Genomic DNA, 15,207 nt, shown 5'->3' with positions numbered 1-15,207 from the left:
TTAGGACTATGTCCCTAGTTCTGCTTTCACCCGCCAGTGGAAACAACCTGCCCGCATCTATCCTATCTATTCCCTTCATAATTTTAAATGTTTCTTTAAGATCCCCCCTCATCCTTCTAAATTCCAACGAGTACAGTCCCAGTCTATTCAACCTCTCCTCATAATCCAACCACTTCAGCTCTGGGATTAACCTAGTGAATCTCCTCTGAACACCCTCCAGTGCCAGTATGTCCTTTCTCAAGTAAGGAGACCAAAACTGTACACAATACTCCAGGTGTGGCCTCACTAACACCTTATACAATTGCAACATAACCTCCCTAGTCTTAAACTCCATCCCTCTAGCAATGAAGGACAAAATTCCATTTGCCTTCTTAATCACCTGTTGCACATGTAAACCAACTTTCTGTGACTCATGCCCAGGTCTCTGTGCACAGCGGCATGCTTTAATATTTTATTGTTTAAATAATAATCCCGTTTGCTGTTATTCCTACCAAAATGGATAACCTCACATTTGTCAACATTGTATTCCATCTGCCAGACCCTAGCCCATTCACTTAACCTATCCAAATCCCTCTGCAGACTTCCAGTATCCTCTGCCCTTTTTGCTTTACCACTCATCTTAGTGTCATCTGCAAACTTGGACACATTGCCCTTGGTCCCCAACTCCAAATCATCTATGTAAATTGTGAACAATTGTGGGCCCAACACAGATCCCTGAGGGACACCACTAGCTACTGATTGCCAACCAGAGAAACACCAATTAATCCCTACTCTTTGCTTTCTATTAATTAACCAATCCTCTATCCATGCTACTACTTTACCCTTAATGCCATGCATCTTTATCTTATTCAGCAACCTTTTGTGTGGCACCTTGTCAAAGGCTTTCTGGAAATCCAGATATACCACATCCATTGGCTCCCTGTTATCTACTGCACTGGTAATGTCCTCAAAAAATTCCACTAAATTAGTTAGGCACGACCTGCCCTTTATGAACCCATGTTGCGTCTGCCCAATGGGACAATTTTTATCCAGATGCCTCGCTATTTCTTCCTTGATGATAGATTCCAGCATCTTCCCTACTACCGAAGTTAAGCTCACTGGCCTATAATTTCCTGCTCTCTGCTTACCTCCTTTTTTAAACAGTGGTGTCACGTTTGCTAATTTCCAATCCACCGGGACCACCCCAGAGTCTAGTGAATTTTGGTAAATCATCATTAGTGCATCTGCAATTTCCCTAGCCATCTCTTTTAGCACTCTGGGATGCATTCCATCAGGGCCAGGAGACTTGTCTACCTTTAGCCCCATTAGCTTGCCCATCACTACCTCTTAGTGATAACAATCCTCTCAAGGTCCTCACCTGCCATAGCCTCATTTCTATCAGTCGCTGGCATATTATTTGTGTCTTCCACTGTGAAGACCGACCCAAAAAACCTGTTCAGTTCCTCAGCCATTTCCTCATTTCACATTATTAAAACTCCCTTCTCATCCTCTAAAGGACCAATATTTACCTTAGCCACTCTTTTTTGTTTTATATATTTGTAAAAACTTTTACTGTCTGTTTTTATATTCTGAGCAAGTTTACTCTCATACTCTATCTTACTCTTCTTTATAGCTTTGTTAGTCGCTTTCTGTTGCCCCCTAAAGATTTCCCAGTCCTCTAGTCTCCCACCAATCTTTGCCACTTTATATGCTTTTTTCCTTCAATTTGATACTCTCCCTTATTTCCTTAGATATCCACGGTCGATTTTCCCTCTTTCTACTGTCCTTCCTTTTTGTTGGTATAATCCTTTGCTGAGCACTGTGAAAAATCGCTTGGAAGGTTCTCAACTTTTCCACCATAAAGTCTTTGCTCCCAGTCTACCTTAGCTAGTTCTTCTCTCATCCCATTGTAATCTCCTTTGTTTAAACACAAAACACTAGTATTTGATTTTACTTTCTCACCCTCCATCTGTATTTTAAATTCCACCATATTGTGATCACTCCTTCCGAGAGGATCCCTAACTATGAGATCATGAATCAATCCTGTCTCATTAAACAGGACAAGATCTATGAACGCTTGGTCCCTCGTAGGTTCCATTACATACTTCTTTGCATACTCCTTTGTTCTGTCTTCACAAAGGAGAACACAAATATGATACCAGAACTGTTGGGGAACACAGGGTTTAGTGAAAGGGAGAAACGGAAGGAGATCAATATTCGTAGAGAAATCACGTTGGGGAAATTGATGTGATTGAAGGCTGATAAATCCCCAGGGCCTGATAATCTACATCCCAGAGCATTTTTAAAAAGTGGCCCTAGACATAATGGGTGCATTAGTGGTCATCTTTCAAGATTCCATGGACTCTGGAACAGTTCCTCCAGATTTGTGGGTCGCCAATGCAATCTCACTATTTAAAAAGTGAGGTTGAGAGAAAGCAAGGAATTAGAGATCAGTCAGCCTGATGTCAGTGGTGGGAAAAAATATAGAACCCATTATGAAAGATTTTACAGCAGAGCACTTGGAAAACCGTGGTGGAATTGGACAGTCAGCATGAATTTACAAATTTACATGCTAGTCAAATAACAGGAATTCTTTGAGGATGTAAATGGTCAATGGATGGGTCCTGGTGAAAATTGATGTACAGAGAGATCTGGGAGTTCAGGTCCATTGTACCCTGAAGGTGGCAACGCAGGTTGATAGAGTGGTCAAGAAGGCATACTGCATGCTTGCCTTCATCGGACGGGGTATTGAGTACAAGAGTTGGCAGATCATGTTACAGTTGTATAGGACTTTGGTTAGGCCACATTTGGAATACTGCGTGTAGTTCTGGTCGCCACATCACCAGAAGGATGTGGATGCTTTGGAGAGGGTGCAGAGGAGGTTCACCAGGATGTTGCCTGGTATGGAGGGGGCTAGCTATGAAGAAAGGTTGAGTAGATTAGGATTGTTTTCATTGGAAAGACGGAGGTTGAGGGGGGACCTGATTGAGGTCTCCAAAATTATGAGAGGTATGGACAGGGTGGATAGCAACAAGCTTTTTCCAAGAGTGGGGGTGTCAGTTACAAGGGGTCACGATTTCAAGGTGAGAGGTGGAAAGTTTAAGGGAGATGTGCGTGAAAAGTGTTTTACGCAGAGGGTGGGGGAGGTGGTAGAGGCGGGCACGATAGCATCATTTAAGAGGCATCTTTAAGAGGCATCTAGACAGGTATATGAACGGGCGGGAACAGAGGGCAGTAGACCTTGGAAAATAGGAGACAGGTTTAGATAAAGGATCTGGATCGGCGCAGGCTGGGAGGGCCGAAGGGCCTATTCCTGTGCTGTAATTTTCTTTGTTCTTTGTAAATAGAATTATTGAGGGGGTGTCAATGGATCTGGTTTGTCTGGACTTTCAGAAAGCTTTTGACATAGTCCCACATAAGCGATTAACATGTAAAATTAAAGCGTATGCGATTGTGGATAGAGTGTTGAGATGGATAGAAAACTGATTGGCAGACAGGAAACAAAGAACAGGTCATTTTCCGAATGGCAAGGAGTGACTAGTGAGTTACCGCAAGGATACGCTAGGACCCTCAGCTAGTCACAAACTATATTAATGAATTAGATGAGGAAACTAAATGTACTATCTCCAAACTTGCAGATGACACAAAGCTAGGTGGGAGGGTCGGTTGTGAAGAGGATACGGAGATGCTTCCGTGTGATTTGGGCAAGTTGAGTGAATGGGCAAATGAATGGCAGATACAGTATAATTTGGATAAATGTGAAGTTATCCACTTTAGTAGCAAAAACAGGAAGGCAAATTATTATCTGAATGGCGATAGGGGAATGCGCAATGAAACCTGAGTGTCCTTGTTCAAAATTCAGGAGGTCAGCATGCAGGTGCAGCAGGCGGTAAAGAAGGCAAATGGTATGTTGGCCTACATATCAAGAGGAATTGAGGACAGTAATGTCTTGCTGCAATTATACAGGGCCTTGGTGAAGCCGGGAATATTGTGTGCAGTTTTGTTCTCCTTATCAGAGGAAGGATGTTCTTGCTATAGAGGGAGTGCAGAGAAGGTTTTCCAGACTGATTCCTGGGATGGCGGGACTGACGTATGTGGAGAGGTTGAGTCAGTTAGGATTATATTTTAAGGAGTTCGAAAGAATGAGGGGGATCTGATTGAGACCTATAACATTCAAAAAGGACTAGACAGGGTGGATGCAGGAAGGATGTTCCTGATGGTGGGGGTATCCAGAACCAGGGTTCACAGTTGAAGGATATGGGGCAAATATTTTAGGATAAAGATGAGGAGAAATTTCATCACCCAGAGAGGTGGAATTCTGTGACATTTGCTACCTCAGGAAGCAGTTGAAGTCAAAACATTGTGGGTGTGATCTAACAGCCATGCTTCACCTGATTTGGAATGCGACACAGCTGGTAAATCTCGCAAGAGGCAATTTGTGAGATTTACCCAGTTTGTTAAGCCTTTGGAGACCAAAACTGTACACAATACTCCAGGTGTGCTCTCACCAAGGCCCTGTAGAGCCGCAGTGAGATATCCTTGCTCTTGCACTCAAGTCTTCTTGCAGCAAAGGCCAACAAACCATTTGTCTTTTTACCAGCTTGCTACACCTGCATGTTTGCTTTCAGTGATTGGTGTACAAGGACACCCAGGTCGCTTTTTACGTCAACATTTCCCAATCTATCACCGTTTAAATGAAACTCCACCTTCTGTTTCTCCATCCAAAGTGGATAGCTTCATACTTTATCATGTTATATGATGCATCTGTGACGTATTTGCCCACTCATTCAATTTGCATATTAGCCTGGAAGCTTCTTAACATCCTCCTCCCCCCTCACATTCCCATCAACGTTTGTGACATCACCAAACTTGGATGTGTTATTTCTGATTCCCTCATCCAAACCGTTGATATATATTGTGAACAGCTGGGCCCAAGCACTAATACCTGCAGTAACCATGTCACTCCAAAACATACCTATTTATTCCTATTCTCTGCTTCCTGTCTGCTAACCTATGCTGAATCTATGCCAATATATTACCCCCATCACATGTGCTTGAATTTTGCACACTAACTTCTTATGTGGGAGTTTATCACAAGCTTTCCAAAAATCCAAATACACCACATCCACTGGTTCTCCTTTATCTAATTCTGCTCATTACATTGCATGGCTACAGAAAACATTGCATCAGCAGATGGTGCTAAAGAGAAATCAGTCTTTGAATGCATTGGTGAAAATCAAAACATGGAAGATTATGAGTTCTCCACATCTTTGTCTGGTGAAGCAGACATACAAATAAATATGCTCAGAGAAATGGGGTCAGCTCAACACTGATGGTGGTAGGTGATGCAAAACTCCCTTTAAAAGGTCTGCTATCAAGGAAAGTATCGATTATGGGTTTTAATGAGATTTGTTTAAGCACTTCATTGCACAAGGCTAATTAAAAATCTGCTTTAATTTCTGGTATTGTAACTGGGCATTAGAACATAGAACATAGAACGATACAGCGCAGTACAGGCCCTTCGGCCCACGATGTTGCACCGACATGGGAAGTCAAAAACTAAAGGCCATCTAACCTACACTATGCCATTATCATCCATATGCTTATCCAATAAACTTTTAAATGCCCTCAATGTTGGCGAGTCCACTACTGTTGCAGGTAGGGCATTCCACGGCCTCACCACTCTTTGCGTAAAAAACCTACCTCTGACGTCTGTCCTATATCTATTACCCCTCAATTTAAGGCTATGTCCCCTCGTGCTAGCCACCTCCATCTGTGGGAGAAGGCTCTCACTGTCCACCCTATCTAACCCTCTGATCATTTTGTATGCCTCTATTAAGTCACCTCTTAACCTTCTTCTCTCTAACGAAAACAACCTCAAGTCCATCAGCCTTTCCTCATAAGATTTTCCCTCCATACCAGGCAACATCCTGGTAAATCTCCTCTGCACCCGTTCCAAAGCTTCCACGTCCTTCCTATAATGAGGCGACCAGAACTGTACGCAATACTCCAAATGCGGCCGTACCAGAGTTTTGTACAGCTGCAACATGAGCTCATGGCTCCGGAACTCAATCCCTCTACCAATAAAAGCCAACACATTGCATCAATGTTGCCTATTAATGGTCCAGTCCAATGGTAAAAGTTGGGAAATGTATCAAAGACGTCAAATTATGTCCGGAAAACCACGCCTGTTTCCTATTGTGAAAGTTGCAGTTCCAACCAAAGAGCTAAAAACAGCTGAAAATGAATAGAAGTTGTATGAATACTGCCTGCAGGCCGGAGCCATAGATGTCAAAGCAGAATACAGGAGCAGTGATCCAGCTTGGAGAAGCAAAAGAAGAAGAATTCTTTAAAACAAAATAGCTTGGCAACAATTAATGCGGATACGGTGCAGCTGTGAAGGAGAATTTGATTTCTGGAACATAAATTAAAACATTCAAAAAATGATGAAGCTGCTGCTCTTGCGAAAGAAGAGTTGAGGAGTTCCCGAGTTGGGAACCTACCTGCAACCCTACAGGAGCTGGAGTCTCAGTTTTACCTGAAAAATTTTCAAGGCTCAACAAAATAACTGCAACCTACCTCTATTCAACTTCAAGGTCCAGGCGGAATCAAGCTAAATGTTACCAGTCAGCTTGATACAACACTAAAGTGCAAAGGTAGGAATATTTCTGAACCATTACATGCTACGAATCAAGAATGTCCTTTGGTCAGCAGAATCATAGAATTTACAGTGCAGAAGGAGGCCATTCGGACCATCGAGTCTGCATCGGCCCTTGGAAGGAGCACCCTACTTAAGCACACACCTCCACTCTATCCCGGTAACCCAGTAACCCCACCTAACCTTTTTTGGACACAAAAGAGCAATTTAGCATGGCCAATCCACCTAACCTGCACATCTTTGGTCTGTGGGAGGAAACCGGAGGACCCAGAGGAAACCCATGCAGACACAGGGAGAACGTGCATACACTGCACAGACAGTGACCCAAGCCAGGAATAGAACCTGGGATCCTGGAGCTGTGAAGCAACAGTCCTGACCACTGTGCTACCGTGCATTGCTTGGAATCTGCTCTCTAAAGTTGGTGACATCAACAAACAAACACAAAATAATGAATCTAGATGAGGAATTACCCAAGCTCTTCAAAGGTTGAAGTAAATTGAAGACTTCACCACATCGCTCTCAAGGCAGATGCAATAACAATGAATCCATTTACACCCAGGAAGGTCCCACACCCACTTCTGAAAGAGTTCGGAGTGAGACTCAGACAATGCCTCAACAAGGGGTCACTTCACCAGTCACTTACCCAACGAGATGGTGCACTGTTGTGGTACCAATCCCCAAATCAAATGGCTCTATTCGACTGTGTATTGACTTGACACACCTGAATAAGACAGTGGAATGAGAAATACTTCTACCTGAAATGCTGCTGAAAGTAGATTCCATTGGAACTTTCAGCTCTTTAAAAGAACCGCAGGCACAAATGGTTGAATGACTTTCCTGTATGTTGTAAGATTCAATCGATCCATTATTCTATAATGTTGTGCAATCACCCTATTAAAATTGAGGAAGTTATTTTAGGGTTTTGTATAGAAGACACTGTTGTTTTGCCAGGTGGTTTACATTACTGTAGGTTTCCTCCGGTTGCTCTGGTTTCCTCCCACAAGTCCCGAAAGACGCGCTGTTAGGTAATTTGGACATCTTGAATTCTCCCTCAGTGTACCCGAACAGGTGCCGGAATGTGGAGACTAGGGCCTTTTCACAGTAACTTCATTGCAGTGATAATGTAAGCCTACTTGTGACAATAATAATAAAGATTATACAACGCAAGTCATGTTCTTTGGCCATGTGTTTCGCTGTGCTGCCGGGAAACACACGGCTAAACGCACTCAGTTTCGGACTAACCTAATTAGTTGAATCGCACACAAGTATTCATTGTCAGGGCCAATGACAGCCACATGGTACAAGTGGTGTTTTGTGTTAATTTTCCTCTGACCGATATCCAGTAGTCTATTTCTACTCTGATCTAGGTCAAGAATAGAAGATCTGCAGGTCCAACTCATTAACATTGGCGGTTCTTCTATTTGTCCAGAAAGTTTCTGCTTGAAAAAATGTTTTCAGAGATACAGAGGGCAGATTTCACCCATGCCCCCTGCCAATCCCTCCCCCCCCCCCAGCACCCCTGGGGGGGGGGGGGCAAGAGAAGGGGAGGAGATTCAGCGGGAGGCCCAACATTTGGTTTAACACTGGCATGAATTTCCTGTGGGCTCTTCCACTGATTCCCACCAAGATGGATCAGGAAGTCCGCTGGTGGCCAGCGTGAAATTGGTTTTAATCCCACTCATGGGATGCAGATGAAGGTCCAACCGGAACCTTCCACCCATGCCCGAATCTCTCCAATACCAATGGAAAAGTACGACAGCCCAGAAGATATCCAGAACAATGAGGTGGGCAGAAGTCTGGACTTGCCTGGGGCTGCCTCCAGACATCGGGTTGGAAGCCATCTGAAACCCTGGACATCAGAACACCACAGCAGTGGGTGGGACACAGATTTAGTGTCATTGATGTGGTCCATCTTCCAGCCTCAGATTGTTCCTGGAGGGCCATCTTCTTTTTCAGAAGGTCCATCATCTTTCTTCAAAGGTGGGTCAGTAACGTTAGGAACCTTTTCATCCAGTTCCAATATGGTACTGAGTTCTAGACTTTCGAGCCAGGGGAAACAGCCTCTCACCATCTACTCTTCCAAGTGGCACGGTGGCACAATGGTTAGCACTGCTGCCTCACAGCGTCAGGAACCCAGGTTCAATTCCAGCCTTGGGTGACTGTGTGGAGTTTGTACACTCTCCCTATGCCTGCGTGGGTTTATCCCAGTGCTCCGGTTTCCTTCCTCAGTCCAAACGATGTGCAAGGCAGGTGGATTGGCCATGATCTAAATTGCCCCTTAATGTCCAGAGATGCACAGGTAAGGATTGGGATTGGGCGGGGGAGTTGGTCTAGGTCAGAGGGTTGTTGCAGACTTGATGGGTCGAATGGTTTCCTTCTGCACTGTTCTATGATTCCAAGTTTTCCAATAATTGCATGTGTTTAATAAGATCACCTTTCATTCTTCTAAACACCAGTGAATATCTGTTGAATTTCTTCTCATAAAACAGCCCTCTAATCTCAGGAATTAAGCTTTTGGACTCTTTGTCATACGGTCTCTAAAACAAGGATATTTTTTCTTGGATAAGGAGACCAAAACTGTACACATACTCCAGATGCAAAGCACCAACTGTATATAATTGCAGCAAGGCTTCATTACTCTCGTATGCTAATCTCCTTGTTATAAAAGCTATTGTAATATTGCCTTCCTAATTGGTTGTTATATATCTGCATGTTAATATTCTGTGATACAAGGACAGCCAAATCCCTCTAGTTACCTACATTTACTTGTCTCTTACATTTTAAAAATACTCTACTTTTCTATTCTTCCTCTCAAAGTGGACTATTTCATGGTTCTTCATCGGCCACCTTCTTGCTCAAACGTGCACCCTTTCTTACCTTAATTTTCAGAAAACTTAGGTACATTACACTTAGTCCCTCTCATCTATGTCGTTGAGACAGATTGTAAATTGTTCAGATCCAAGCCCTGATCTTGGCAGCACTCCACCAGTTGTACATTGTGACCCAAAATATCAACTCTTTACTTCAACTCTATTTTCTCTCTGTTAACCAATCCTCACTACATGATAATATATCACCCCAATACAATAAACCTTAATCTTGTGTAACAACATCTCATTCTTGTATATTCTTGAATATCTTCTGTAAATCCAAATATGCAACATCCATAGGTTTTCCCTTTCATCTGGTTGGTTACAACCTTAGAAAATAGACTTTACAATACAATAGACTTTTATTAAATATGCTTTCCATTTGATAAAAGCATGTTGACTCTGTCATTTCATACTGTGATTTTTCAATTACCATGTCACCAGTTCCCTGTTGATATCATGTTGTCTCTTGGATATCATGTTAAATTGTGCTCACATTAGTCTCTTTGGGTGGATGAAAACTAACTTAGGGCACTTTTCAAAGTCGGGCAGTGTGCTGGCCAATAGTTCTTATTCAATGAGCCTCAGGAAAAGCAAATTATCTGGTAATATATTCAATGTTTGTGAGACTTTACTTTGCACACAATTGGCTATCATTTGCCTGGAGAACAAAGAGGTTTTCATCTTCATTTCCTCTGTTTCTGACAGAGTGGATCATGGAATCATCACGGATCCTACAGGCATCCATTGAAATTAAATTAAATGCAAGTCAGCAGGTTTTCACAGGGCAGGTGATCTGCCAGATTATCTCTCAGATACTGAAGATCAACATTTATCACAATATGTCATTTCAAAACTCTTTGATTGGCTGCAAAGTGTTTTGATATCACTCTATAACCAAATACATAACTTTATTGTTCCTTTTTATACTTTCCTCTCTGACCTTTGTACCTCACTTACCTTCCAGCAACAGCGGGGAGCATTGGGGCTGACGTCACAGTCCCAACGGAAACAGCCAATTTGTAAGTGAGACCTGCAGAATATCTTCTTACTGTTTTAAAGTATAATATGTTAGCTTAAATAAAGGTAGGGACTTTTCATATAATAGAAAATGTTTGAAATAAAAGAAGATCCCTACTTAAGTAAATCCTCTTAATGGAAGTAACTAGCTTAATCTGGTGAGGCGTAATGGTAGGAGATCTCAGACCCAAGGTGTGCTCCTCTTGCACAATGTGAGAAAAAAGGCAGGCCATGTGATGGCCATATGTGCAGGAAGTGTGTCCAACTGCAGCTACTGCTAAAAGCATTTTGGATCTGGAGCTGCGGATGGACTCATTGTGGAGCATCACGATGCTGAGAACATCGTGGATAGCACATTAAGCAATGTGTCACACGGCAGGTGAGGATTGAACAGGCAGAAGGGGAATGGGTGACCATCAGACAAAGTAGAAGGAGGTGCAGAAGTTCCCTGTGATCACCCCCCCCCCCCCCCCCCCCCCCCACTTTGGATACTGTTCGGGGGGATGGTCTCTCAGCGGAAAGCAGCAATAGCCAGGTTCATGGTTCCATGGGTGACTCTGATTGTACAGAAGGGGAGGGAAAATAAGTGGATGGCTATATTGATAGGGATTCAATAGTAAGGGGTACAGACAGGTGCTTTTGTGGCCACAGACGTGAATCCGGGATGGTACGTTGCCTCCTTGGTGCCAAGGTCAGGGATGTCACGGAGCGACTGCAGGCCATTCTGGAGACGGAGAGTTAACAGCCAGTGGCTGTGATACACATAGCTGCCAACGACATAGGTAAACCAAAGGATGAGGATCTTCAAGCTAAATATAGGAAGTTAGGAGATAATTAAAATGCAGGACCTCAAATATAGTAATCTCAGGAGCACTCCCAGTGCCACGTGCTAGTGAGAGCAGGAATAACCAGATGAATGCGTGGCTGGAGAAATGGTGTACCAGGGAGGGATTTAGATTCTTGAGGCATTGGGACCGGTTCTGGGAGAGGTGGGACCTGTACAAGCCCAGGCAGAGCTGGGACCAATATCCTTGTTTGGGGGGGGGTGGGTGGGGGCTTTTGATAGTTCCAATGGGGAGCTTTTAAACTAGTGTGGCAAGGGGATGGGAACCCAAGTGTAGGCTTCGATGGGTCACATTCAGATCAGGAAATGGAGGTAGTGATGTAGTCAGTGGCCTAGATAGACAAAAGAAACAAGGGTTAAAAAGCATCCAGCAAAGGGTTTCACAGGATTGAACTGTTTTTACTTCAATGCAAGGAGTATTACAAATAAGGTAGGTGAGCTAAGGGCTCAGACTCTCACCTGGCTGCAGGGTGTTGTTGCTATAACAGAAACATGGCTAAAGGAGGCGCAAAACTGACAGCTCAATATCCCTCGATATAGAGTTTACAGGCAGGATAGAGTGGGTGACAAAATAGAAGGGGGTAGCATTATTGGTTAAACAATCAATTCCAGTTGTGAGGAGCGATGGTATACTAACGGGTTAACAAATGAGGTTTAGGGTTGAGTTTAGGAATAAAAAATGGGCAAAACACTACTAGGAGTATACCACAGATCCACAAATAGTGAAAGGGAGATGGAGGAGAACATGCATAGACAATTTCTGCCTGTAGGAGTATGAGGCCAATAATAGTCGGAGATTTTAACTATCCCTTTTTCAAATGGGTTTCAAAGAATGTAAAGAGCTTTGAGGGTGAAAGATAAGTGTACTGTGTCCAGGAATTTTTTTTTGAACAATACATGGCACATCTAATGAGAGGCGACACAATTCAGGATTTAATCTTGAGAATTAAATGGGCAAATGGGTGAAGTGACAGTGGGCGATCCTATCGGGGTAGTGACCACAATTCTGTTATATTTGGTATTATTCTGGAAAAGGACAGAGATAAATCAGAAGTCAAAGTTTAAACTGTGGGAAGGTACATTTTACAAAAGTGAGAAGTGATTTGGTTAAGGTGAAATTGACAAGACTGCTAAAGGATAAATCAGTGGCAAATCAGTGGGAAGGACAAATAGGTGAGATCCTGAGGGTACAAAGCAGATGTGTCCCATCCAAAAATAAGAATGGTACTGTCAAATATAGACCCCAATGGTTGTCCAGAAAGATACAGGGGAAGAATAAACAGAAAAGAAGCTTATGCCAAAACTCAACACCTACACACAATAGTCTAGAGGAGTATAGAAAAGTACGGGGATCAAGTCAAAAAGGAAATGAGGGCATGAAAAAAAGGGCATTAAAACATATTAGCAAGCAAGATTAAGGAAAACTTAAAGTTTTTTTTACGAGCATATAAAGAGCAAAGGATAGTTAAGAAAAAAGTGGGACCTATCAGAGATGAAGAATGGAACTTGTGTGAATTTGCAGAGGATACGGGAAGAGGATTAAACACATTTTTGACTCCGTATTCACAAAGGAAAGGGATGATGTGGATATAGTAATCCAAGAGGATCATTGTGAAATATTGGATAAAATAATCATAATTAGTGAGGATGTATTGGAATCATTGAAATTGGATAAGTTGCCAGGGTCAGATGGATTTTTCCAAGGATGTTGAAGGAGGTCAGGGAGGAAGTAGCAGATGCTCTGAGGATTATTATCCCATTTTCACTAGCCACAGGTGTAGAAGTCTGGAGGATTGCAAATGTGGTTCCGTTGTTTAAAAAGGGTACGAAAGGCCAAACGATTATAGTTCGGTTAGTCTTGCTTCGGTGGTGAGAAAATTGTTGGAACCATAGATACGTAGAACATACAGCGCAGAAGGAGGCCATTCGGCCCATCGAGTCTGCACCGACCCACTTAAGCCCTCACTTCCACCCTATCCCGTAACCCAATAACCCCACCGAACCTTTTTGGTAAGTGCAGAGAAGAGTTACTAGAATGTTGTCAGCGCTGGAGAATTGCAGCTGCCAGGAGAGATTGGGTAATTTTCATTGGAACAAAGACGGCTGAGGGGTGGCATGAGTGAGGTATACAAAATTGTGAGGGTGGGGATAGAGGAGACAAGAGGAACCTGCTTCCCTTGGCAAAGTTCAAAAGCCAAGGGTCATAGATTCAAGATAAATGCAGACGTATAAGAGGGGACATGAGGGGAAACTTTTGACACTGAAGGTGGTGGGTGACTGTAAATCACTGCCTCTGTTCATGGTGGAGGCAGAGACCCCTAAATTCATTTAAGACATACCTGGATCTGCACCTTTTGTGCTGTACATTACAGGACTATGAACTGTGTGACACAATAGTTAGCACTGCTGCTCACAGTGCCAGGGACCCGGGTTCGATTTCAACCTCAGGTGACTATCTGTGTGGAGAAAGAACAATACAGCTCGGGAACAGATCCTTCAGTATACCAAGCCTGTACCGGTCATGATACCACCCTTGGCCAAAACCAACAGCAGTTCCTAGTGCCGTATCTCTCTGTACCCATCCTATCCATGTATCTGTTGAGATGTCTTTTGAACACCGTTAATGTATCTGCTTCCATAACCTCCCCTAGCAACGCCTTCCAGGCACTCACCACCCTCTGTGTAAAAAAACCTACCTCACACATCTCCTCTAAACTTTGTCCCACATACCTTAAACCTATGGCCACTAGTGGCTGACCCCTCAACCCTGGATAGAGTGCCTGCCCAACCACTCTATCATGCCTCTCATAATCTTGTAGACCTCTATCAGGTCACCCTTCAACCTCCATAATTCTAATGAAGACAGTCCGAGTCTATTCAGCCTCTCCACATAGCTAACACCCTGCGGACCAGGCAACATCCTGGTAAACCTCCTCTGCACCCTCTTCAAAGCCTCCACATTCTTCTGGTATTGTGGTGACCAGAATTGTGCGCAATATTCCAAGTGTGGCATTACCAAGGTTCCATACAACTGTAGCATGACTTTGCCAGTTTTTATACTCGATGCCCTGTCCATAAAGGCAAGCATTCATATGCTTTCCTGACTACCTTGTCCACTTGTGTTGCCACTGTCAAAGATCTGTGGACCTGTACGCCCAGATCTCTCTGACTTTCTATATTGCTTAGAGTTTTGCCATTTATTATATATTCCCCTCTATGTTAGACCTACCAAAATGCATGACCTCACATTTTTCTGGATTAAGCTCTATTTGCCATTTCTCTGCCAAAGTCTCCAATCTATGTCCTGCTGTATTCTCTGACAATCCTCAACACTATCTGCCACTCCACCAATCTTAGAGTCATCCGTGAACTTACTAATCAGCCCAGCTATATTTTCCTCCAAATCTTTATGTATACTACAAACAACAGAGGCCCCAGCACCTCATCCCTGTGGAACACCACTAGTCACAACCTTCCATTCATAAATTTACCCTTCTACTGTAACCCTTTACCTTCTGTCACTGAGCCAGTTCTGTATCCATCTTGCCACCTAACCTCTGATCCCGTGTGACTTTTGTACCAGTCTGCCATGAGGCGCCTTGTCAAACGCTAAGTCCATGCAAACAACATCCATTGTCCTCGCCTCATCAATCATCTTTATCACTGCTCAAAATACTCGATCAAGTTAGTGAGGCACGACCTCCCCTTCTCAAAACCTTGCTGTCTATAACTGATGAGTCCAGTTGTTTCCAAATGAGTGTAAATCCTGTCCCTGAGAATTCTCTCCAATAATTTGCCGACAACCGATGTGAGGCTCACCGGCCAATAGTTTCCAG

Source organism: Scyliorhinus canicula, chromosome 8 (assembly GCF_902713615.1).
Source record: "Scyliorhinus canicula chromosome 8, sScyCan1.1, whole genome shotgun sequence".
NCBI lineage: Eukaryota > Metazoa > Chordata > Chondrichthyes > Carcharhiniformes > Scyliorhinidae > Scyliorhinus > Scyliorhinus canicula.
This window is presented reverse-complemented; position numbering follows the sequence as displayed.